The sequence below is a fragment of the Astatotilapia calliptera genome, chromosome 22 (assembly GCF_900246225.1).
Source record: "Astatotilapia calliptera chromosome 22, fAstCal1.2, whole genome shotgun sequence".
Lineage (NCBI taxonomy): Eukaryota > Metazoa > Chordata > Actinopteri > Cichliformes > Cichlidae > Astatotilapia > Astatotilapia calliptera.
The window spans coordinates 19,358,635-19,384,200 of record NC_039322.1 but is presented as its reverse complement, the minus strand read 5'-3'; the positions used below and the strand labels follow the sequence as shown (position 1 = coordinate 19,384,200).

Below are 25,566 nucleotides of genomic sequence, written 5' to 3'. Positions count from 1 at the left end.
TAGTAAAGAGATGCGTGCAGAGCGTGGGCTTGGGTTTTGTTTGAACATTGGGGGAGGTCTGGTAGTCCTACAGGAATCACCAAACACTTAGTTTCCTGCTTTCTGGTGAATCTATATGCACCAGTTTTGCCCTTGGCATCTATTTAAAGTGAAACTTATTATGTTTCAGGAACCAGGTAATAAATAAATGATGCTATAATGCTTCTTGGTATTCTGCACTACTTTCAATATCCATCTCTAGATCGACTTTTCTTATCATCCACGCTACCTCGGCAGGCACACAGGCACGATTTATCCTTTTGTCCCTATTGTAGGATCTTTACCTTACAATACAAAGCGCCCTGAGTTGACTGTTGCCTGGATTTGGCGCTATATAAATCCAATTAAAGTGAACTGAATTGAACTGAATTGGTTGTGTTGACGTAAATAACCTTTCCCCACCTGTTCGCATCAGTGACAAATGCTACTTTTTTGATTGTGTGACTTACTGCACATTGGAAACATAAAACAAGTTTTGGGTTGTCTTGTTTTTTTATTCATATCTGTCTGTAAAAAGATACCTCTATGGTCCAGTGCCCCTAATGTACCCTTTGAATTGATTTTCCAGTGAAATCAGCAGCAAAGCTTAACATAATGAATAGCATGTATAAAAAAAGAATTACACATTTTAGTCTAAAAAAGGATGTAAATGAGACAAAATCGAAATTTAAAGCATGAATTTATTCCCGATGACGTGTCTGGAAGGGCTCCTAAGTAGATATATGAAACGATGTATCCCCCTTCACTGTATATTACACGATCTGTCACAAATGGCATGATGGTTGGTCACATATCATGCCACGAGTACCTATTATAAGAGATTTGTGACAGAAAAAAGTATATTGACAGCTCAATACTGTCTTTATGAGGTTAGATTACAGAGTTAAAAGGGGGAGCAGAGAAAATACTATAACTCCAACAAGGCGTTTCAACTGCAACTGCCACAGACTGGACGCGTTCTGGCATATCGCCATCATTTTTCTTTATAGTGTCTGTTTCTTTCGATTTGAGTGTCCAGAGGAGTGTCCGAGCCCGGCGCACACACGCTGTGCAGAGGCTTCTCCTGTGTCTTTAACGCAGAGACGGAGGTAAGCAGGCGAGGAGGAGCTCCCACCACACGCTCGTCCGCGTAAGCGGGAGGCTGTTAGACGCACTTGGATTACCGGGCAGTCAACTGTCACCGCATCAGACCGGCGTCCTGCTCCACACTCCTCTCCCGCGCGCACCGCAGATCATTAATTCTTCTCATAATTAAAAGGTAGACATGTGGGGAAAGCTGTAGAAGCATTTGATTGATTTTATAATGGCATTTATATCCGTGGATCTGAAAAAAAAAGTTTTTATTGGCGCTGCGTTAAATAGGAGCGCAAAAAGCTGGGAGTCATTCTCGGTGGAAGGACTTCTCTGAGAAAGACGTTTGTGATTCTCCTCAGCATCTTATTGTGTCACTCGGGCTGCAGCCTCAAGTCAGTTGAAGTGAGGTAAGTCACGGACAGATTTTTTTCTTCTATAACTTTTTTGTTTTTCTCAACTTGTTCTCCAAAAAAAGCGCAAAGGTTGGTGAGGATAATAGAGGATGGTGCTTGGGTTTAGTCACTCAGTTTACCCGCGGGGTTTGGGGACTAATTTAAGCCCCATTTTAATTGTACTGATGAGGAATCTTTGCTTGGCGGTTTATGTCATATGAACTGGATTTGCATTGCGTGCTCCTAAGGTTAATGTTATAAATGCATTTTTAGCATATTGGCTGTGGGGGAAATGTTTACATCTTAATAATAATAATAATAATAATAATAAGGATAATAATAATAATAAATAAATAAATAAATAAAAAGATTAGATGAGAATAATTTTAATGAGTGAATAAATAAAAATATTGCAAAATGTTTTGCGCACTTGCTCCTTTCTCTATTAAACGGTTGAAAAATTCAATAAAAGAGAGAAAAGAGTCTTTATCAGCTATGATAGCCTCTTGTAAGGATTTCATGCATTTCCCATGAAGAAAAGCCTGGGCTTCCCCAGCTTAAATCCTAAATTAATATGCCACAAAAATACCACAACAAACTTCTTCAGATTGTACGCTCTCTGGTGACTCATTGGAAATATGTAAATGGATTTTCATTGCTTAACTACAAACTGCGTACATAAGGCAGCTCCTCCCGACGTGTCTTCCTATTTGCAGCCAGATATATGTGACGAAGTGTTTTGCAGACGGATCTTTTTACGTCAGACACGCACTTTTATACATCCACACTCGCGCGACACCGCCGTGTATCCATACAGGATCCCGCTTCTCTTCAGAGAAATTAACTGAGCCAAAATGGTGAGGCATCTGGTACGTTCCCCACAGCAGCACAATGAACCCACTTGTGAATATACACTGTAACGAGCATTAAAAAGTAACACTTATCCGAAGAGGAAATAAGAAACACTTGGTGCATTAACCGCACCAAGAGACCACAGTGTCTATATTTTTACTTTCAGACAGGACTGCTGACTGTGAGTTATATTTTCATGAAGCAATTCCACCCAAGGCTTCCTTCTTCTCATCTGTCCTCCTGTGAAAATGTTACACGCTACTAAAAACCCCCAAAAACATTTCCCTTCATATTGATTATATTAGCACATTCATGAAGGGGGCAAAATAGGCATTCCTTCACGGACCCAACAGGCCACAAGTCCCGTTCAAAAATGAAGTCGAAGTCGCTACTGAACGCTTCCAACAGTGGCAGCAAAAGCGCAGAAACTCAAGTGGCTGTGTGAGGATGTCTGCAGTTATATTGAGAGTCTTCTTCTGGGGATTCCTTTCTGTTTTCGTAACCGTGATTGAAGAAAAAGCGTGGGTTTTTATTAGAGGCGATGCTGAGTGGCTTCAATGAGTTGATGTGTGAGTTTCTCAGCATATACAACTGTGACACACACACGCACACACACGCACACTGCGCAGTACAGAGGAAGACAAGAATAGCAACAAACACAGTGTCAGGCTGTCAAAGAGAGAGAGAGAGAGACGGCCCGAATGAGAGAGACAGCAGTGAAGAGATACGTGCAGACAGGCAGGCTGAGATATGTGGTGCCCTGCAGTGAATTAGGCTGGGTTGGAAATGTGTCTGGCTTCTTTCTGAGCAACTGAGATAAGTTCTTTATTCATCATTCCGCACGCTGCCTGTCTGTCCCGTCTATCTGTCCTGTCTGTGTGGTTGGAGACAGACAGGCAGGCAAGCAAGCGCCAAATTTGCTTGTTTGTGCGCCCCCGTTTGAAGGGACTGAAGTAAAAGGTCTGGAAGCAAGAGCGAGGTGCTGTGCATGAAAGGATGTCAACGCAAGGATGGCCTTTGGAAGGACTGTGGATTCAGTGCTTTATTTTAGTGATCTTAAACTTTTTTTTTTTGGCTACAGGTTTGTAAAGATTTACACCTAAACGTAAACGGATGGATGCACGGAGACTGTGCACATTTTTCAGTTTTTCTGCTTTTGAGGGGAAAACAACGAGTAGCTGTGCTTTCTCTCTCACCTGTTGGTACTTATTAATGTTAATCAACCTAATGCTAACCAAATGCAATTCAGTCACCTTGTCTCCCCATCTGAGCATCAATAGACTTGATTGTGAACAGCCAAACACTCAGTTAGGGCTCAGAGTGAGTTACAATTATTCTAGTCCAGAGCTGTTAGGATGAATCTCCCTCCTCCGCTGCCGCCCCTGTGACCCCGTGCTTCAACCAGTTGGAAGTTGTGGACAATTTTGCTGTCATGCAATTAACTACTTAATCAGGTGATGCTCAGAGAAACTGCATAATTGGGATGAAGTGTCACCCATTACAATTTAGACTTCCCATCAAAGTCGATCCAAGGGTGTGGTTTAACCTTTTAATGACACAAGTGCAACTTGTGTGTAATGCTGCTGGGGTTTCATTTTTCAGCACATGGCTGGCTCTGTGCAAAATGATTAAGGCATTTGAGGTACTAAAGTTGACTTAGGTGAACCATTGGCAAAGCTGGACGGGTTGTGTGATGTGATTAAAGTTAAGTGTCACAATATGTGCTGCACAGCTGCAGCTCTTCCCATTTTTCATGTTGCTCCACACTCAGCTCTCTGTATGAGTCTGATATGAACTTTATTCAGGCAAATGTTGTTGATCTGCTGTTGTAAAATTTAATTTTGCAGTCATCTGTTTCAGTTATCTCCACCCCATTAAGCTGTTTATAAGTCCAGGTGGCTGGATCAGTAGTTTTAGCATAACAAAAGCTCAGAGCATTTGCATGCATGTGATTTGAGAATGAACTCAGTGAAATTCCAAGAAAAGTGATGGGCATGAGAGAGGAAAAGGTTTATGCTTCAGCTCGGTTTTTGACGAAATATGAACCATGCAATAGTGTCGCTTCTACAACACTTCATGTGCTGAACAGCTGAAGTAGAATCAATAGGTGGTGCTAGAATAGAGCAAATAGCTGATGACTTAGTAAACAGAGGTTTGTACATGGCAAGTGTAGTGTGTGCGTGTGTATTTGTGACAAAGACAGATACATGGTTATATCCACTTATGGAGGCTTTTGTGTCTTCTCTGGCCAGTGATGTGTTCTGCTCCTATAACACCTGAATTCAATTTGCAGCACTGCCACTCAAGACTACAAGACTACAGCTGGATGGCTGGTGTCAAATGTGCTCCATTATTACCTAAACCGATGGACTGTCCCTTAACTGAAATCATAAAAGTATGTTTAGCAAAGCCAAAGGGTTTGCAGTTCACACACACACACACACACACACACACACACACACACACACACACACACACACACACACACACACACACACACACACACACACACACACACATATATAAGAGGCCATTTAACTTGCAGACAGCTCTTAAATGGTACGGTAGCTCATTATCAAATAGCTGTTAGCTGGTGCTAATGACTGGTTAAAGCGCCTTACAGCTATTAATTTGGGCTTGCAGATGCAAATTCAGTGCTCAAAAAGGCGTCCAAGTTTCCTCCATGCTGCCTGTGACCAGTAAATACCTCCAAACAACAATTAACAATGCTGAAAGCTTCTAGGGAACTCATTTGATCTGAACTTTGTTATTAATAACTGAACACAAAGCTTTTATTCTGAGGGAAACCATAAGGTCAGACAGTACAGTGTATAAACAGTGTATGATGTGATTAAGTATTTTACATGAAAATGAGCTTGACCCTTCTCTGTGTTTCTGGATCAGTTTGACAATAAATGGATCAAATATGACTTTTCATATATAATTAGTATGCTAATATCCATAATCTTTTGTTTTCTACTGTCTTCAGAAAAAAAATGACACACTGTCCTCTATCCTCTTATCAAACTGGTATCTGCTGTTCACTTGCTAAAATGCCATCATTATGCTTGTAACGTCATCTTTTCTCTCCTCCACTTATGTGCTGTCATTTTTGTTCGTGCGTACTTCGAGCTCATTTTATCATCTTTGCCTCAAACCTCCTCCTGTTTCATTTCATTCTTCTCTTTTGCCTTTTCCCATCTTTATCAGAGGCTACGCTGACACGCCAGCCTGCCCCGACTTATTTGATTTCTTTCTTGTCCGTTCTTCATCTCTGTCCTCTGTTGCTGCTCTGTCCTTTAACTCTTTGTCCTTCAAAATGAATTGCATTCTCAAGTCTCCCTTGTCTTTTTCCCATCTCTGCACTCCAACGTCCAAAACCTTTTCTCTCTACCCTTTTACCTTCTCACTTCTGTGTTTGCTTGGAAAATGCATCCTGAGAATTTTCATCGCCTTACTATCAGCCTCTGATATAGTTGAGGAGAAGTAAAGCCACCAAGTGCAAACAAGTAGCCATTACTGACACACTCAACACAGTTGGTTTGTCTCTGAGACATAAGACACACTTACTTTTTGCAATCTTTCAAGTCGAACAGAACTCTTCATGATGCGATTTTTGTTTTGTTTTCCTTCACTGGAGATCTTTCTGTCTGTTTACAAGGGAAATGGGTATCCAGATTATCACTCCAGATATGCTCATGCGTTCATTTTTCACAAACACTGACATTTAAAGTGACGCAGTTGAATATTTTTGGGTGCTCTCATGTAGCAGTGCTGCATCTGCCTGCATATGTGGCTGCAATCTGTCAAGAAAGTGCCATAGACAGCAAGCTTTTTATTAATGAGAATTTGCCCTACATAAAAAGCCTTGAGAAAACATGATAAGGTCATTAAGAAAACAAGCTTGACATTTTAGAAAATATGCATATTAGTAATCTCTTCTAAGGCGGAGATTTATACCACGCTCGAGTTTGAAAAATCAATATGCAGCTAGAACAAGGAGACCTTGAACTTGGATGAAACAGCTAGCATGGGCCTGTGTCAAGATGTAAAAGCGATAACAATCAACCCAGAAACACAGATTTCTTTTTTACTCAAGCATTTGTTAGGTTCAACATTTAGTACAGGATATAACATATTCATTAGCTTTAGAGGTCCTAATAAGGCAGTTTTCCACCTTTGGACAAACCCAAGTTAGCTATTTCCCCCTGTTTCTTGTCTTTTTGGCTATGCTTAGCTCAAAAACGTACATAAATGGTTGTAGCTTAGGGTTAAAATAAGGTTCCAGTTATGACGCAAGCTATGACGCAAGCTATGACGTAGATCTGACGCAGAAGTATAATTGACGTGTTAGTGTCAGCAGATTAGACATGTGACCTTCACAACTCCAGATAACTGACAACAAGCCAGCTAAACAGCAACAGCTGGCTGTAAGTTAATGTTATGCTAGTTAATGTTAAACTTGAGTATCCTTCAAAAAACACTTTGTCTCTTATAAAAATTACATTTCCACATTGCTTCACTACTGCCTGCTAAAAGCAACTAAGAGGCTAACAGCGGCTATCGGAGCCTAACAGCAGCTACCAGAGGCTAACAGCTAACAGCAGTGAAAACAAACAAGAGGTAAGGTTTCAATGACAAGAGGACTCACATTGGACTCCTTTTATAAAGTTTTATAGCCTCCTCCCCAGTAAATAGATGTGGACACATACTGACATCTGAGGTAAACTGCACCCTGATAGCCTACGCTCGCTACGGATGAACGGTGGCCAGAGTTGTTTGCCCTACGGCAGGGGTTGGCAACCCTGGGCACGCGTGCCACAGCTGGCAAGCGAAGGGTTAACTGATGGCACGAGTCGCATGACAAGCAGTGAATTAATCTGAGAAGGTGCATTAAAAACTAAATGGCCAGGCCAGCGGTGCACATCGCAAATTAGCTCGCATAGACACATTAGTTGTGCCGCTTCTTAATGATGGTATCTTAGCTAACAACCCCAACTACCAGATTCAACTTGTAATTGACTAAAAATAACTTAGCCTACCGGTGAGAGGGACGTTGCCAGCTGGCAGTTTTTTCAAGCGATGTTGAAATTTCCACATTCCGACACTTCAAATGCTTCAGCAGCTGTCCACTCAGCGCAGCATCAGCACCGCGGGAATCACGGATACATCCGCAGACTCAAGACAGATCGAACCAGAAAGCTTTAAATAACTTCATTTTTGAAAAGCCTAAAGTCTAAGGTGTGATCTCGTACTCTGTTTTTATTTTTTGTGTGTTCACTTTAAAATGCAGTTTGAAGTAAAATTACACAAACAGAAAAACATCCCCCTTCGGCGCTTTACAGTCAGTTCAGAGTGAAGAAAGATGGTGACAGATGGGCTGAGCCCAGGATCGCTCTGTCATCTAGGTGACTTACAGTGCTCTGTATTCCCTCCCTCCATCTGCAGCTCATAATTCACATCTTTAAAGATAACTTTGTGTTTTCATTCCAGCAAAATAAATTAAATAAATAAATAAAAATCATGTGCGCATTCCTCCACAGCACGCTCATGAAGTGAGGACCGTTCACAGGAGGTGTCTCCCTCTCGACCCTTGCTTTCCATAAATGTGTTTTTAAAAGAGTTTTTTATTGTTTTACATTTTTATCAACTGTGTCGGGATCAAACTTTAATGGTTACTCACTTCTTACTACTTCTCACCTACTAGTTATTTTTAATGTTACATTCTTTCACACAATTCTGCTCAAATCTTTGATTAAAATCTGGAGATGATGTTAAATTCAATATTTTTGCTAAAGCGGTCCCTTTTTTTCCTTATTCACTATCCTTTACATAAATATTTAAATCAGCATAGACTCAGATCTATAAGTAGTCAATAACTGAATATCGCAAACTTTGAAAGCCTCATAACCACATTCAGTACAGATCTCCGTAGGATAACTATGCCTTTTGTTCTACGTTGCCACTTGTACCAGTGTGCACAGTGAGGAAACACACAGCAGCTGAGGGCTATGGGAAAGCAATTAAAGAAGTATTTTGCTGCTGGACTTCAGCTGAAAGGCATTAACAACAATTCCCTTCTGGGCAGAGTGTTCCTATTACGGTCTGTTGGGTCAGAGAGTGGGCTGTATCTGGGTGCTACAAACCGTAAGCAGACAGAGAGAGACAATGTGAGAGGGATGGGTGCTGTTATTGTGAGTGCACAATTTAGTCAGCAGGATTTTTAAAATAGAAGCGGCGGCTCTCCAACGGTCCTTCAATATTTTGACCTGAGGGTAAAAATGTAAAAGAAATGAAAAGAGGAGGTAATAAAAGGAGTAATGGGAGAGAGATGAGTAGGGTAAATGAGCAACCATTACAGTACAAATTCAATTAACGTTAGGAGCAATGAGAGACTAAATGAAAGAGCCCAATGACAAAGAAGACAAAGTATGAAGCAGCGAGTGTGATCAGAGAGGTTTTGAAGATCAGAGCGATTGCGCTGCAAATCGCTTCCTCTTTACACAACAAGTCCCTAAAGCCTCATCCTGAAGCCCTCTCAGGCCCCAAAAGAGTCAGCCAGGACTACTTCTCCACCTTGCTATTACTGTACGAGCACCAAGAGTTCTTCATGGCAATATAATCATAGTGTGCGGCTTCTAGCCTATCAGTGGAGTTTGTGAATGTCACACATGGAGGTCAAGGAGGCAGAGAGGACAGCAGTGTGCGATAACGGAGAGAACATCACTTCTGAAGCTGAAAACAGAGGCAGGGAATAGTACGTGCAACTTAAGAAACATCGTTCTGCTTCTGAACAACACCAAACTTGAATTCAACTTAAAACTGCAGCACCACCAAGATTTCCACAGAAAATTGCCGCACAGACCAAAAGAAGAAATGCGTTAGGGGAAAAGAGAAAATCGTTGGCTACAGCCTCCAAAGTGTGCATAACTGCTGTCTCTTGGTGCCACCAATCAATCACAGAAGCCTTAATAGAGGGTGATTACACCTAGCATTATAGCCAGTCCTGAGAGTCATAGAGCGCGTGAGCCAAAATGAGAAAGAAAAAGAGTTGAATAGCAAAGGAAATTACTGAATGGTCTGGTAGTCTAGGGATATTGTAATAAGTCAGAATTACCAGTGTCTCACAGCACACATAGAGCAGCCCAAGGAAGGAAAAAACAAGCTACATTAATAGCTGCCAACCCCATTTGGCTTTGCTTTCAGTCTAGATATTTCTTTGGGCCTTGAAATTATTTTTTTTTTATCATTTATTATCTTGTTGTTTACAATGACTGGAGGTTTTTTTTTATAGTTGTTGTTTTATATGTATACTGCATATACTGTACAAATAACACTTAAAGTAACTACTTATTCATCCCTAAAGCTTTGCACTATGCACGATTGCACCATAAATATAAATATGTTATATTGTTGTTATGTTGCAATTGTGTGTGTCATGTCAGTCAGTGTCTGTTGTCTATTCTGTTACATACAGTGAGCTTAATTCCTTATAAGTCTACACATACTTGGACAATAAAGCTCCTTCTTGAGCCTTCTCTCCATTAATGAGTGGGCTTTAAACATGTCAATGTTCTGAAGACAGTTAAACTTGTCAGGTAGTGATGTCCAGCAGGTGAAAATGCAAGCGCCATGAACATGCACAGCTGTGGATTCCAGCAGCGTTCGTAGTTCTGCAAACTTTGACCCCCACAAAGTCGAGGTTTTCAGTTCAATCAGCTGCATTTTGTTGTCGCATTAACTGGCATTAACTCAGCCAGTTAATGCGAGACAAATCCAGCTGCTCATTAATAACAAGAGTTGGAGGGGAAAATTCCTGCATCCCAGCGAGGCCTAGTTTTTATGGCGTAAAGATGGAACGCGTTCACTAATCTTTAGAAGACTGCATGGGATAATAATTCAACAAGTATAAAAACCAAATGTGTCTCCATATAAAAATGTAGGGGAGTTTGTCATCTGCTGTACATTATTTAAATGTAAAACATTCATAAAAGCACCAAAAATGTAACCAAAAGCATTGAATCGCCGTCGTGTGTAGGTGGCACTGCTACAGAAATAGACATGATTTTGCTGTTGAAATCACTGCAGGGGTTTGGGGAGAACATCCACAAATGCGAGAGGGGCTTGGATCTAAATGTCAGCCACATATACATTTTTTTGTTGCACATTTAAAATGTACAGTTGTATGTGTGTATGCTTCACGACAAGCTATTCATGTGATTGAAATATTTCTATGCTATCTTTCCCAGTCCTACTTTTGACCTAATATTTCATGATAGTATTATAAAAAATATATTTTGATTTTACTGGAATGATTTAGCTCGATTACTAACCAGAGCAGTATAATAAGGTTATTTTGCATTTTAAGTAACAACTCTTTTGTTTGTTTGTAACATTTATGTAAAATCTTTTTACCCTTGTATTTATACAGTGTATTATATTTTCCATGAATGCATAAATGTTAAAACAAACAAACAACGTTTTAATATATGCAGCTTAACAAGAACAAGACTCTAGCTAAAAGGGTAAAATTAAATTTAAGGAATAATGTGCAACTTGTTAAACATTTATATGTCAGCTAAGATGAAATTAACCAACTGGGAAACCTTTCACTGAAGAGAAATTACTCAAGTAATTATAAAATGTCCATCAATTTGATTTCAATTAAGGTGAAGATTCTGCAGATTGAGTAGCGCGGTGGAAGCACTTTGCACAAGCGCATCTACATAATGAAACTTCATTTGGATGGTGCTAATGGACTATTATGATACTGACTGTAATAGTAACAGAGCACAACACCGGGCATCTCAATGTACATTCATCCACGGATTAGTTAATAGCAGGCCAATTTGCAGTGTTCTTTGCTGGCCGTACTCTTCCTGGGCTCTAAATGGTTGCCACGAGCATGGCACAGATAATGATAATGGTATCAGAGAGAGGAAATGGGAGACCGGGTGACTCTCTTCACCTCTGCAAACGTATGCAAGGTTTTTTGGGGGTTTTGTGTGTGTGTGTGTGTCTATGGATGAGTGAGTGAGTTAATGCATGAAGCCAGGAGGACATGTGCAGAAGAATACCTTCAGCCGCTGCAGACAAAGAACTTACGCTGTGATAAAACACTCCGACCATTCGCCATTTGAATGCACATGCAGACCAGACAAAAAGAAAAGTCAGAGCTTTTCCACAGAAGCTTTAAAAGATCCTTAGAAGAAAAATGAAAGACAGCTTTAAATAATTACATCGCATTAGTTATTTTTAGAGCAGTGACTTGGAATTAGCCTAGTTTTTAATGTGCACATTTTGCGGCAACCTCTTTTGCACGACAACAGGTTTCCATGATGTATTTATGCTTCTGTTTGTCGAGACAGTGCTCGCATCCATCACTTTGAAGAAACTGTACTCTGATCTCAAGGCATTTTTTCACTCTTTGATACTGTGCACACCTGACAAGATGTCCTCAAAGCAACATGATTGATATATTTGCACCAAGTCCCCCCCACGCACGTCTTCTCTTTTCCACTATCATAGAAATCTGGAAAAATCAAAGCTTTTCAGGCAGCTGAAAACACAGATTCTGAATAGATAACTGTGCTTATCTAGGAACACGAAGTTAAACACAACACAGTTTTAAGAGGCGCTCTGATCTAAGGTTGTATTTTTTTTTTTAAATATTGAGATTATTATAACTATTAGTGGATTATTTTGAAGTCAGTTTTCCTGCTTCTGAAGAAGGACACAGAAGTGTCAGTTTTTCCCTCGGCTCTCTGTTTTTTGATCATTTCTGCAAGTAAAAATATTCCCAGAGGGTGAGGAAGAGAAGTGGACCTGGCTATTTGCACATGCAATAGAAGAGTTTAGTGATGAGTGATTCTCTGAGCTGCAGTTACATACAAAAAATTTAATAAAAAACAATCAGCTAAAGTGAGCCTAATGTGGTCCTGCAGTCAGGGCATGACCAATCATAGAGTGCCACTAGATTACTCCCCCATTTCACATTACAGTTAGCAGCAAGCCTTTGTGCATTTGGTCTGCAAATGCAGTAGGAAACATGGCACCGCATTGGAAGTAAAGGTGCAGTCCAACGATTTCCTTTAATCACTCTTGCAGAGTCAGTGAACTTTACAACAAAAGATTCTGCATGCGGTGCGTGACCTACCTGCCGCTCAAACTTGGGTCACACAGAAGATTTAAAAGGTGTCATGCTGACGTACGAAGCCACCTGCAGGATGTGGAAATATGCTTAAGGGAAGCAAATCTTGAGAGTATATGATTTAAAATATCGTGAAAGATGCGTGTGTAGCGAGGCCGCCTCCTTTCCATTCTCTGTAACGTAATTAGATCTGTTATTCAGGCACAATAAAAATCCTCTCGCCCATGTATGCGCATGATTTGGGAACCTTCTGTGGGCTTGGTTTCATTCCAGACATTTCTGCTCAGGCAGCAGCACTCGGGTCTTTCATTATCTGCTGCCTCCAATCAAGGTTGATTTTTTTACCATCTCTCAAAACTTTCAACATTTTCTTTGAACTTTGTGAAGTAGCTTTCCTCGTTCGGCATATGTTAGTGAAATTGATGTAATTGCGGGAGACATTCATATTCATAGCGAGCGGAGCAGATGGCTAAAGCTAGTGGAAGTGGATGTTTGTGTGCATGAGTGTGCGGCTCAGGTTGAGGCTGCACTGATGAACAATGGGAAAGGAGTTTGGAGAACCTTTCTGGTCTTCAGCATGCTATTAGTTTCAGATAAAGATAACTTAAACAGAAGTACACTTTATATGCCAGTATAAATAAAACCATTTTTTTTTCTGTCACTGTGACATTTGTCTTTGGTCTTTGTGTTCGCTAACAGGACTTGACATTTCATAATGCCATTTCCCCCCCTCTGCATTAAAATGAACAGATTGAATGCGTTGATGGACTCTGTGTACTTATGCAATTAACCCAGAACAAAACAATAATCAGAGATCTGGGCTGAAAAACTGAATTTTCTCTTGATATCCTGCAGGGGCAGGATCAGAGATCAAGATCATACTGCCATAAAAAAATATGCCCTCTTTGTGGCAAGTGGTAGTTTGCTATGCTGCAGAGAACACGTTAAGAACAAGGCTAAATAAAGTGCTTTACAGAGAAATGTATTTATATTTTATCTGGAACGAGATAGCGTGTCTCCTCTTGGTCCAGCGAGGAAACTCGGGCTGCATTTTCCTGCAAGGAGAAACACGGATGGCTGATTGTCAGTCTCATATAAAGAGAAAAGCATGCGGGCTGTGTCCAGATCTCCAAAAAGGATGAAGAAGTTTCACTTTAGCTATTTGTAGCGATTTGCAATTCTCCAGAGAGGTTAAATGGGATAATGTGCATCACCGTTACAGCTGTGTGTTGTCAGTCCAGCAGTGATAAGTTATGTTGTTACTTGGTGACAGTGACAGTAAAAGCAGGAAAGCATTTACTGGGAAGAACACAGAGATCAAAAGAGAGATTCTTTTGTCTGTTTTTTTTATTTTTTACAGTGCATAGATTTATTAATTGGAGAGCCAGCATTTAGTTGACTTAACTAAGACATCTGGAGATTGTTTAGTTAGTTGCTGTAGTCATTATAGGTGAAATATTTTAGCTGTTGCTCATATATTTATTGCCTAGTTGCCTTTATAGTAAATATTCCTCTGTAGAACACACAGACATGTAACAGCACAGTTAAATGTATTGCAGTGTAGCACTGTCTGTCCTCAGAGGACACTACAGTGACTTACTTTGATGTCCTGAGCAATCTCACTCGAATCTCGACCTTAAAACATGCCATCAACCTAAAACATACTTGCTTTTTGTCCCCTTAAGGAAAAAAAAACACCCTCCATAAACACTTTTATGTGAGTCGTACCTGGACCACACACACTCACGCACTCCAACCACACTCTGGGATCCGCATACGTGCAGCAGTGGTGTGTTTACACGAGTGTTAAGTAGGTTGTAACACTTTGGAATGCAATCACACAGTTGCACCTCGCCATAAATTTAGTAGAAGGTAATTATAGATCCACTCACGCTGTTTCCTCACACGCGCGTGAGCAGACACGGAAAGTGTGCAATACTGTAATCCCTCTCATTCACACTCACTCGTACAGCCCGGAGAAGAAATCTTTGATAACAGTTTATCCTCCTCTCCCATTTTTCTGCAGCTTTTGTATCATCTGATATCATTTGCATATAGTTTACTCCTTAATAGGGCTTAGCAAAAAAGACTATTGTGCCGCAGTGCCCTGCAGGCACGAGCACTGCGATTGGCTTTTTTTTTCTCTTTTCCTTCCCGTATTTATGTTGCACATACAATTTTTGCGCAGTTGCTCATCTGACAGGCCATTTTAAACGGTCGTCCTTGGCATTGTGGATTTCTTCTCTCCAGGCGAAACGCGTCAATAACAGTGATATAGTAGAGTACGGGATTTATGCGGACTGTGTATTGCCTGAGGGAAATGATTGGTTTCTTGGAAATGTGTTTCCATATCTGTTAAAGATTTTGCTCTGATGGCTGTAAAAGGGCTACAGACATAACTATAGTATTTTGCATCCATTAAAAGTGAGCGTTTTTCAGTGTGTGCGTGCGAATGCCGCTGCGTGTCGCGCTATCTTCAATTTGAAGACTTATTGGATTATACGATGTAGCAGGGATATTTCTGTCAACCTATTTTTTTTTATTTCCTCCCACCTAGCCTGATTTATCATTGAGAATGTTTGTTCCATTTACTCAGTGTACATCCCAGAGCTATTAGCTGTTCCAACAGGCGCCTATCGTTTTCCATCCGAATAAGCCCTCTCTTTCTGCTGCTTTTTAAACTGTCTTGTTTGAGTTCAAGATTGAGTAGCAGGATTAAGTTAGATGTCTGCCCCTGGGTCTTCTGATCTTGCCCTCTGGGATCCATTTTAGGTCTGATTGTGATCCCTGGTCCAGAGGGGGCTTATCTTTCATCTTTGATTTGTAGCAACTCTTCTCTGCTCTGCACAAAAGGCACAATATTGGTGCACAGCTTCATTTTGTTCTCTTTTATTTAGTAATGCCTTCAATGTGGCACTTTAGAGTAAAGATACAGTCTTTGATCGTGTAAGTAAAGACTCAGCTTGCAGAAACCAAGCTCGGGCTTCTGACACCGACAGGAAAACGTGGGGGAAAAAATAGCCCAAGAATCTGCAGATGGGTAACACGCAGAGGTTATCCAGTTATTCACTTAGATAGACATTTCAGCTGTCTTTGACATTTTGAGAAGTAGTGATGCCATTCTCACGTCTGTGGCTAAAGCCAGATGGTTAATTTATAGCATCTTAGCATAGCTGAAAAGACTAGCCATGCTGTGTCCAAATATATCTGCCTGCCAGCACATCTGAAATGGACAATTTATTACAGATTATGTTTTAAGTGTAAAAATAGTCATTTGTATGTCTTTGGCAATCTTTCTTTCTTCTCTGCAGGCAGAAAATGTCAGTAACAGTGCCGTTTGGTGCAGTAGCTTCACAATTTCCAGCTTTCCAGCTAGCGTAATATTTAACACATAGACACGAGAATGTTTTTTTTATTTTTTTATTATTTTACTAAGGGCAAAAATAAAAATAAATGTATTCCCCATGATGTCAAACTATCTGGCAAATATTTCAGTGAACTTTTGAAGTGAAGTTCTGTAACACTGAACCCAAACTTGGAAGCGACTGTACTGCATTTGCCATCTGTCCTCTACGCTCTGCTTTTGGGAAATGAGACAAACAAATGTCATTGACTTGTTTGACAGATGAGATATGTGCTCAGTGGAAAGTCAAGAGGAAATGAAGGGGCTGGGGGAAAGGAAAGGTTGACAGATAAAAGGACTTTCATCCCCTGGAAATACCCTCCGTTCAGTGGCAGATGTCTGTAAACACCTGAACCTCAGAGAAGCTGAAAGTATAAGGTGACACTTAATCATTGCAGGAAATAAACAAAACCTTAATGGGGAGGTGTCAGTGTCAGGGAGGGCGCTGCTCATCTGACAGAACAAAGCTTGCCTTCATAAACAAACTTCTTTGTTAACTGGTATTAGGAGGAGAAAATTTAATTCGGGTGGATTATATAACTGGGTGAATATTCAGTAAACACAGCTGAGTGGTCTCTGGACTTGCTGGAAATCCTGACATGTTTATTGACATGAGTGCAGCGTCTTGTATGTGCAGTTTTACGGTGGTACTGGTTAATACCGGTTGCAAATGGGCGACCCATTACACAAGGTGTCTTGTAAATTTGTTACTTTTTGTTTAATGGTCATACAACACGATGATTTCAGTTGCTATAAGCCAGTGTCTCTGCAAGTTTGCAAGAGTTTGTAGCGTAGCACAATTCTGTTCGAGGAACTGAGAGATCATATCGCCATGAAAGTAGGTCTTTAACTAAACACCATTTCAGCAGCGGCCCTCGGGATCCGATGACATTGGTAGGAATTAATCACCCGTATGCAAATGAGTGAAAGCTTTGAAAGCACTAATCACACCAGTGTTCATCTTTTGTTGACTGGGCTGTTTGCATGACTAGCAGTGTTTAACATCTGTAATGATTTTGTTCTCTTGATTGACTGATTTGCTGCTTCAGCATCAAAGAAGGTGACTGTGTTCTGCCAAAAAAAAAAGAAAAATAGATCAAAAGGATGCTTTTCCAAAGCATCTGAAGAGAACTGGATATTTATTATCTAAAAATAATTAGATTTCTTTGTTGCAGCAAAAACACAACAAAGACAAAAATAAAAATAAAAATCCTGCAGAAACTGGTTGGTCAGACAGACCCAGTGACATCTTAATCCTGCATGCTTCCTAAATGCCAGCTTATATATTAAACCTTTAAACTCCAGTTTCTAATCCAGGCTTTCTGAAAAAAAGAACAAAAAAAATGAAAGTGAAATGAACCCAATAAAATCATGACTGGATTTTATTTTTAACTTCAAAAAGATGACTTAATAAAAGTAATAGGAAATTGATGCTTATTTGTGAAGTTTACATATCAGCCTTTTTTTTAAGCTGAAGGAAACTGCGAGACAGCATCGCACCCCAATCGCACATCCACAGGTGCGATCTGACCAGTCAGCTGGCAAAATTTGCCACCTTATCAATGCTGGCGACTTTTCCATGTTTAGCCTATAAGCATAATGCTGAGTGATGGTCCATTTTTTGTAAACCCACAGTAGTAGAGTTTCCATCAGAAAATAATCACTTGTGAACGTGAAGGGAATATTTATCTATTTGCATACTTGGAAAGAAAAGACACAGCTTGACAAACCTCAAGTTGAAAATTCATAGAAAATACAAAGCGATAAAAAAAAGAAAATCAATTTTTGTTCTTTTTTATTTGAGAAGTTTTGAAATTTTAGGAAACATAAAATGTACAAATAAATAAATAAGTTTGTGCATGATGCATCGCAGAAGTGCAATACTAAATGTCACTAAAGGCAATTCATCAGGTAAAACTTTCATTATTAGATATGTGGCATACATATCCATACAAGGATGATACTTATATTATTTGAGGCATGTAGAATCATATATTTTTGTAAGGAAAGAGCCATTACTTCATGACATTGTGGGCAGAAAGAACAAAGACCGCCGGCTTTCCAACCGGCCGGTTGGTTCAGCTGCAAAACAGACAGAGACGCGTGGGGAATTTTGAGTCCTGGTGGTCCCTCCACACATTAATGCAAAGACAACCATGACCTTGATAGACAAACAGAGACGGTGGAAAAAAAGAGCTGAAGAGCGAGAAGTAGAAGGAAGTTGTGGGCGAAGTTTGCAAAAATCAAAGCTAAATGGCTGCCAGGATACATACAGGACATGTAACTCAATACGTGGGAGAAGTTTGCTTTTCAAGCTCAGTTGCACTTCCTTCCGAATTTATTCCAAGAGGAAAACAAGTAGTTTTGTATTCATAAACAATCCCCGATTAGCATGTGCAAGAATTATCACCCATCTGTTCCTATCTCCTCTGCAGAGCGTTTAATTTCTTCTGGTTAATTCTCAGTGCTGTGGAAGTGTCACAGCTGCAACTTTAGAGTCAGTAGAGAAGCTTCTTAGTTTAGGAGCTTAGGAGGCAAATCATTTCCTCAGAGGTGGTGGAGAACAAAACAGAGCAAAAAAGGAAATTTAAGGAGATTGCATGTGCTCGCCAGGAAAACAAGCCAGACATTCAGCTGTAAAGAAACTGCATTTATGGATGCACAACTGCTGAATGTATGAATAGATACTGATTAGGTTGCTAAAGTTATAACATTTGTATATTGTCAGTGTTGTGTTTGATGCTGGAAAAATCCAACTAGAGACGTCTCTGGTTAAACGAGTTGCAGATACTTAGCATTCTTCAGCCAGAAGGGTTGATTTTATCGGGCCAAGCATTTGCACTGCCTTCCACGGCTCTTGTGATACTCTGCTCTGACCTACATTTTCTTTGATCTGAGATTTCCAAGAACAGGTTGCGGGTGTAAATAATTTGTTGTTTTTGCAGAGACACAGAGCTCAGAAGCAAAGATCCACACTGCATTTTATTTATAGTGGCGGACATACAGTAAGTGAAAAAGCCTTCCAACGCATGGTCTGGGCAGACTGCTGGACCCCACTGTAAAGCCCAATTTAGGCTAGTTTAGGCATGTGACAAAAATGGAGGGGAAAAAAAGCATTTTCACTTTGGGATGGAGGGAAAAAGAAAAGTTGTCCTTAAGATGCACAGGCACACCTTTGCCTGCTCATTACAGTTGAGTTATTAGCTGTTGGAGCTGAAGAGTGGCTTGGGAGCCTCCAACCTGTTCCATGTAGTCACAGTTAAACCCTGTGCGGGAAATGCTGAGATGGCTCCCCATCTGCCTGGCAAACACCAGTTAACTCCAATAAACATGTGATGTATGCTTCTGGTGCTTTAAAAGAGACCATTTTAGTTAGAAGAAACTGAAACAGTGGAATCATGGGCAGCGGTTTAAGTAACTGTATCTGGAAGTCTAGAGTATGATAGACTGTTCCCAAAAGAGGCCTGTTCCTTGTATTCATGTCTCCCTTCTTTACCTGCCTTTATAATTCTTCGTCTCTCTCTACTGTCTCCCTATTTAATTTCTTTCTAGTCTAGGAGAGGAAGTGTGTGGGACGTCATGGAGTTAAAGATCAGGTATAAATCAACTGTTTACACAGAGCCAGGGAGAGTCTTTCTATTACAGGAGACTTGTCCCGACCAGCTGGAACACAGACCAAACAATGCTTCCTTGCTTCATCCCCCTCTTACCATATTCTTGCCACTTCGCTGCTAAATAACAGGCCTGGTTTCAGAAAGGCACTTGAGTGCAGACAACAGGGCTTTTAATAGAAGGGGGTGGGGGGAGGTGGGGTGAAGAGAGGGATTTTAAATGAAGATCTCTTTTGTGCACTCACTGAAAGGTAATCAGAGAACTACTGTAGAATGCCTAAAATGCATGAGACATGCAGGAAATCCTGAAGATGAGACACATTGTGCTGGAGGAGCTAACTGTACAATCACTTTTGCTTTGTGTATTCAGTTGCAGCTTGATTTGTTTGCTCATCATGGAGATGAGTCCCCCTGTCAAAACGTTTTTGGTCTTCCATTGGTCATCCACAGTTCGCACCACAGAATCAGCAGCGGCCTTGGTTTTGCTCGAGGAGACAGTCCCGCTGGATGGTCTGTGTGGGTGGTGTAGACTCAGTGGCACATGATGATCCTATGAAACAGCGATTCTCGACTTATTTTTGTTTGTTTGTCTGACAGCAATTTAGATAAGTTCAAGTGCGTTTTCATGTAAAATCAGCTCCCATCTTTCAGCCCCTGAATAATCTTAATATGTACAATTCATTTTCTCTGGGCTCAGCAGAGTGTTGCCTTCATGAAAAACCGGGACTGTTGTGGAGGGCCGCCACAATAAGCTGCCCTCAAAACTCTGCAGACTTTACACACCAGACATGTAAAATCTGTGCAAATATTTTGTGCGTTAATATTTACGTGAGTCTGCCCGTGTAATTTCACTGGATGAATTTGTAAAATTTATTTTATTGAACTGAGCTTGATTTTTTTTCCCCGTCCTGAATAAACAGATGTGACCAATCAGACCACTGCACATGGCAACAAGTGCACTTCTAGCTCAAAACATGCACACATCAAGCTCATTTGAACCATGAAAAACCATGAAATTTCCTCTGCTGCTGCCTTCTCCTGTGAATTGGATGAACCAGGAATCTCAGTTTCTTCCTTTTCTTGTTTAGAAACATCAGGACTAAAGCACTGCCTGATGTCGACTTCATTTTCTTCTAAATGCTGAAGCAGTTTCCGCAAAAACACAATGTGTAGAGTGTGTCTATACGTTACAGAACAAGCTTATATCTGAATTTTGTGTTGCTTTTTTTCAGTCTGTAATGTTTGCAAATTCAAAGTCTTCACAACGGATCAAGTTTTGCTCTGTAATATTTCTTGAGTTTAAATAAGAAAAATTTGTATGCCCAAATACATATATATGTTTTTTAAGGTTTTTCATTGCAAGAGAAGAAAATGGTGCAACACTAATAGTGTTGTGGTGTGGCCCTCCACAACAGTCCCAGTTTCTCATGTGGTCCCTTGGGAAAAGTTAATTGCTCCTGCCTGTTAGTTAATAGCCATTCTATGGTGACAGGTAAAGTGAAATTAGTGACACTAATGAACGTCTGTCATTATGCATCATTACTGGCAGGTGCATGGTCACACAACTGTAATTTCTCATGTCTCTAAAATATTTAACCTTTCCACTGTGTGATATTCAGCAGCATAATCCGGTCTGTATACTGGAAAAGAGCTTAAAGTATTTATACTGAGATAACACACATGTGGAATAATTGCCTGCTTTAGACATCATTTTGCCTGTAATATCAATCTAGTTAACCGAACGCTGGTATTTATTTTAGTACCGTATTAAAATCTCTACACCCCAAGCCGGAGCCATTAACTTCCACTTGTGCTCTAACTGCATTTTATCCCCCATACACTGAAAAACAGTCTCATTTGTCTAAGCTACAGAAACTATGGTAAATAATACATTTTTTTTAATTTATAGGCACCTTTCAGACCCTCATGGTCACCTTACAGTGGACTTCTATTTATGTAGCGTTTTTATACTCTGAGCACTCAGAGGACTTTACACAACAGGCTCCATCTGTACACTAAAACACACGTGTTCATACATGCACTTTTTAAGCATCATGCCCACTCCTGAGAAACGACTATAATATTAATCCAGTATAAACAGTAGTGCGCTGCTTCACCGGAGTATATATTTTAGCTGATGTGTGTGCTCTCTGATCTCTCTGTGAAATATGCTGCGGAACAACAATTAGCAATAGCACTGTTCTAAAATGCAACCAAGTGAGATGAAAAAAAAAATTCTATAACAGGAAGCTGTTTAATGTTTTAACCACTTTTTTAGCTGACATATATTTTAGGCTTGCCTTGGGAGTGAGAGAAAAAAGCTTTGAAAAAGAAGCTGGAAAGGCAGACCTTTTTTAAAGCAGGAGATTGTAAGAGAAAGGAAGGAGGGCAAGGAGAAGGGGGAGCCGGAGTGAAGACAGGGGGAGGCGGACAAGAGAGCGATAGAGAAAGGAGGTGATAGGGGGAAAAGATTAAAGGAGCTGGAGATATATGGAAACGAAAATAAAGGCCAGAGAGGAAATCAGAACGCTGAGAAAAGTGGGATATGGAGGCGGTGGAGGAGGTAAATGCATGGAGAGAAAACAACTCTAGCTGTTCTTTTTACTTTAATTGGAGAAACATTTGGTATATTTTTAGACAGAGGATAAACCTAAAAAACACGAACAAGTCTTTTCACATTTTTCCAACTTTAAAACGTGACTCATAGCAAAGTGTTGGAAGTGACTGATCAGTCCACACGGGCAAAGCAGCGCAAAGGTTTTTATCTTCACTGGATTTTTCTCTACTTGTTCTGATTTGTTGGCATGCTTTGTCTTGTTAAAGTTTATTATAGTTTGAAAGTAAACTTGCAGAGACTTTAAATAGCTGGCGATATATGTACTTATTCATCACAAGGCGTTTTTTTAATTTATTTATTTTCGCCCAGGGCAATGCAATTTATTGGAGGAAATGGTTGTGAAAACTCTGCTGGTAAACATTCAATCTGTGAAATTGAATTCTGTGCTTTGAATGATATAAACAGGCTTTTATAGTGACGGATTTAAGCTGCGTTGAATCCACAAAGTTTGCTTACTGTTGCAGGAAAAAAAGAGATTTCACATAAATGTAGGAATATATTGATATATTGTGGTTTAAGAGACAGACCTCATTGTGCTATATAACACAGTAACATTACTTCATCAGCTTCATAGATTACCTTTAAGAAAATGGGTTATTTTATCCCAGTGTGCTTTATTTTATGAGGCGCTTTAAGGATTATATATGAATATTTATGTATTGTTGCACGTGTGTTTAGTTTTTCTACGGTAGCCCTAAGAGGCCAAACGGACTGCAACTTAAGAAAACACCAGCAATAAAAAAAAAACGCTGCAAAAGCAGCAAAACACAACAGAAATAAGAAAAAAAGAAAACAGAAATAGAAAAAACTGATTTCCAAAAGCATAAGGGAAGTGTTTCTGGGGAGACAATAACCCTACGGACCAGTTGCAGGAACCAAAATATGCTAAGAATTGAGCTGGGAGACACTTAAAAGAAGTGGAGGATCTATCGGTTTTGTGAGGGAAGAAAAGATGAGAGGTAAGTGTGTTAGCTTAATTATTAGCCTAAAAATCCATCATCAGTATTATATGAATCATGAGAAACAAACACACTTACCTAGCATGTTTTGGTTCCTGCAACTGGTCCGTCGAGTTATTGTCTCCCCAGAAACACTTCCCTTGTGCTTTTGGAAATCAGTTTTTTCCTATTTCTGTTTTCTTTTTTTCCTATTTCCGTTTTTCCTGTTTCCGTTGTGATTTGTGTGCTTTTGTGGCGTTTTTCTTATTGCTGTTGTTTTCTTAAGTTGCAGTCCGTTTGGCCTCTCAGGGCCACTGTATTTTTCCACCAATACCAAAATACTGGATATACACTGATTCTATTGTTAACTCTTAATGAGTGAACATTGTCTCTTATTTAATGCGTATATGTACGATGTATCATCCACACGCTATTTCTAATCTTTATCACTCTCTTTGACAGCACAGGAGGCCGTCACATAGTATACATAAAACTTCCTGGGAAGTGCGGTTATGGATGTGTTGTAAACTTGAGTAGCAGTAAGGAAATTCCTCAGCTTGTAGATCATGCAGTTTATAAATCAGTTCAAATATTTTGCTCTTTAAGCAAGAATTATACAACGGCCTTGCGGGTAACATTCACAATCTGTCAGTTTATCAGACTAATCCACCTGAGCTCGCATCATGATCCGGCTCATTTATCGCTACCTGGCAACGGCATGCCAGAGCACGTCTGTGTGCCTGCTCCCTTCAGCCTGAGCGATGGGGTCTGAAACGGTGAGTCAGGAGACGCTGCATCGGGCCGCCGCATCCTCCATCACCGATGTGATGTCAGCACAAATCTGTGTTGTCACAGTGCCTGTGACCGCTCGCTGCATGAGGAAAGAGAAGAGATGGGTGGCTCTGTCTGCTGCTGTCAGTTTGATATAGGGACGACATAAAGAGAGGCAGAAAAGGGGAGAGGAGGAGAAGGAAAAACGGAGGGAAAACACATAAATTTCCAATAAGAAGCAGCACACACAAAGTTGACATTGCGCCCTTTACACGTTTGCAGTTTGTTTAAATAAAAAAGGCACAAATCTAGATTCTAAGCTTAAAAGAAATCTGCTGTTGGAATCACCAATCAAAGACAAAAGACATAATAGAAGCAGCTGATGTCATCATTTTGAATTCATTTAATATATAAAAGCTAAAGACATACTGCTTTTAACAGTCATTTAGTCTCTAGCTTACCCTTAAAGTGAAAATAAATGGTTTTCATTGTATTTTATTGTATTTTATTTAGAGTATAACTAATGTTGCACCTAACCTGCTGCAGCTACGCTCGCTCTGCATCAGCTTCCAGTCCTAAACAGCGCTGTTATACTGTTTACGTTCTCCTCTGTGCCCCCTCATCCTGTTTGAGCGCTCGCTCTCATCTTCTCTACGGGGAGTGTGCGGAGCTTCATGCCTCACTGTTCTTATCACATTGGACCCATCCGCCTACAAAATGCTCTGGGGTCTATTTTTAGACACGTACATGGAGCTAATGGGAAAGGATAGCCTAACCTCTTCCCTGATGAAAGTCGAATATAGCCTGGAGATTTGAGTTTGAGTCCTGTCACGTGTGAAGCAGAGCTGTTAAGATTTGAAACGTGCAAATTTATTATTGATGGGCAGAGAGTGTGTTATAATGTTGAAATGCTCCAGGGGTTATTGATGTCTCAAACAGTCCCAACTACCTACCCAGTACCGAGTACACACCCAGTTCCCATAATCTTTATAACAATGCCTACATAGCAGCTCTCCTACTACTTCAATTATGCAATAGGTGCCTTAAAAACCTGTCCATAGGTGTATTTTCTGATTTTGTTTGAATTCTTGTTACCATCTAAAAAAAATAAAAATTAACTTTTTTTGGTTTGTTTTTTTACTTTGGACTATACCCAATGTTTCCAGTGTTTATGCTAGCCTAAAAACCTTCTGTAGCTCTATCTATCAGAGTAATATTGATATTCACAGAGCCATTAAAAGTGGCATTTAAAATTTAAAGTGCTTTCCTATTTTACATACATAAAATATATGAAATAACTGAAATAATTCAGTACCATTATTTCCTGCCTGACAGTTTCAGTCGTTCTCAGTGATGCCTTTTCTACTTGGCATGAAGTGAGTAATGTCATTTGTCCTAACAGCGTTTAACTGTTATTTGACTCATTGTGGAAAGTCTCTGCCTCACAGAATATGCAATTAATCCGCTTTTAGATAAATTCACATGCGCGTGATCACCCAGTGGTGATTAGCAGGATAAGTGACTGATGTGGAACCTCTGTGCTGCAGTAATAGTAGTGTTCATGGATCTTCTGCTCCTAGAGGCAATTTTGGGATCCATACTTCTCCCTCGCCTGTCATGTCTCATCTCTTTCCTAATGATCGCTATATTTGTGCGCTTCTTTGTTTTCCTTCCCCGCTTCTCTTCAAAGCAGCGGTGAAAACTGCTTTGTCGTTATGA

General features: G+C 40.1%; 1 protein-coding gene across 2 annotated transcripts in view; it reads left to right on the top strand.

The window, feature by feature from the left end:
• Nucleotides 1-1,116: 1,116 nt before the first annotated feature.
• calcr (calcitonin receptor) overlaps nt 1,117-25,566 on the top strand; it is a 63,975-nt gene continuing 39,525 nt past the window's right edge. Inside the window, exon 1 of one of the 2 annotated variants that reach the window (XM_026155676.1) lies at nt 1,117-1,520. The gene's annotated coding sequence lies outside the window, so the exon portion shown is untranslated. The remainder of the gene's footprint in view (nt 1,521-25,566) is intronic. The other variant, XM_026155675.1, reaches the window with a different exon arrangement.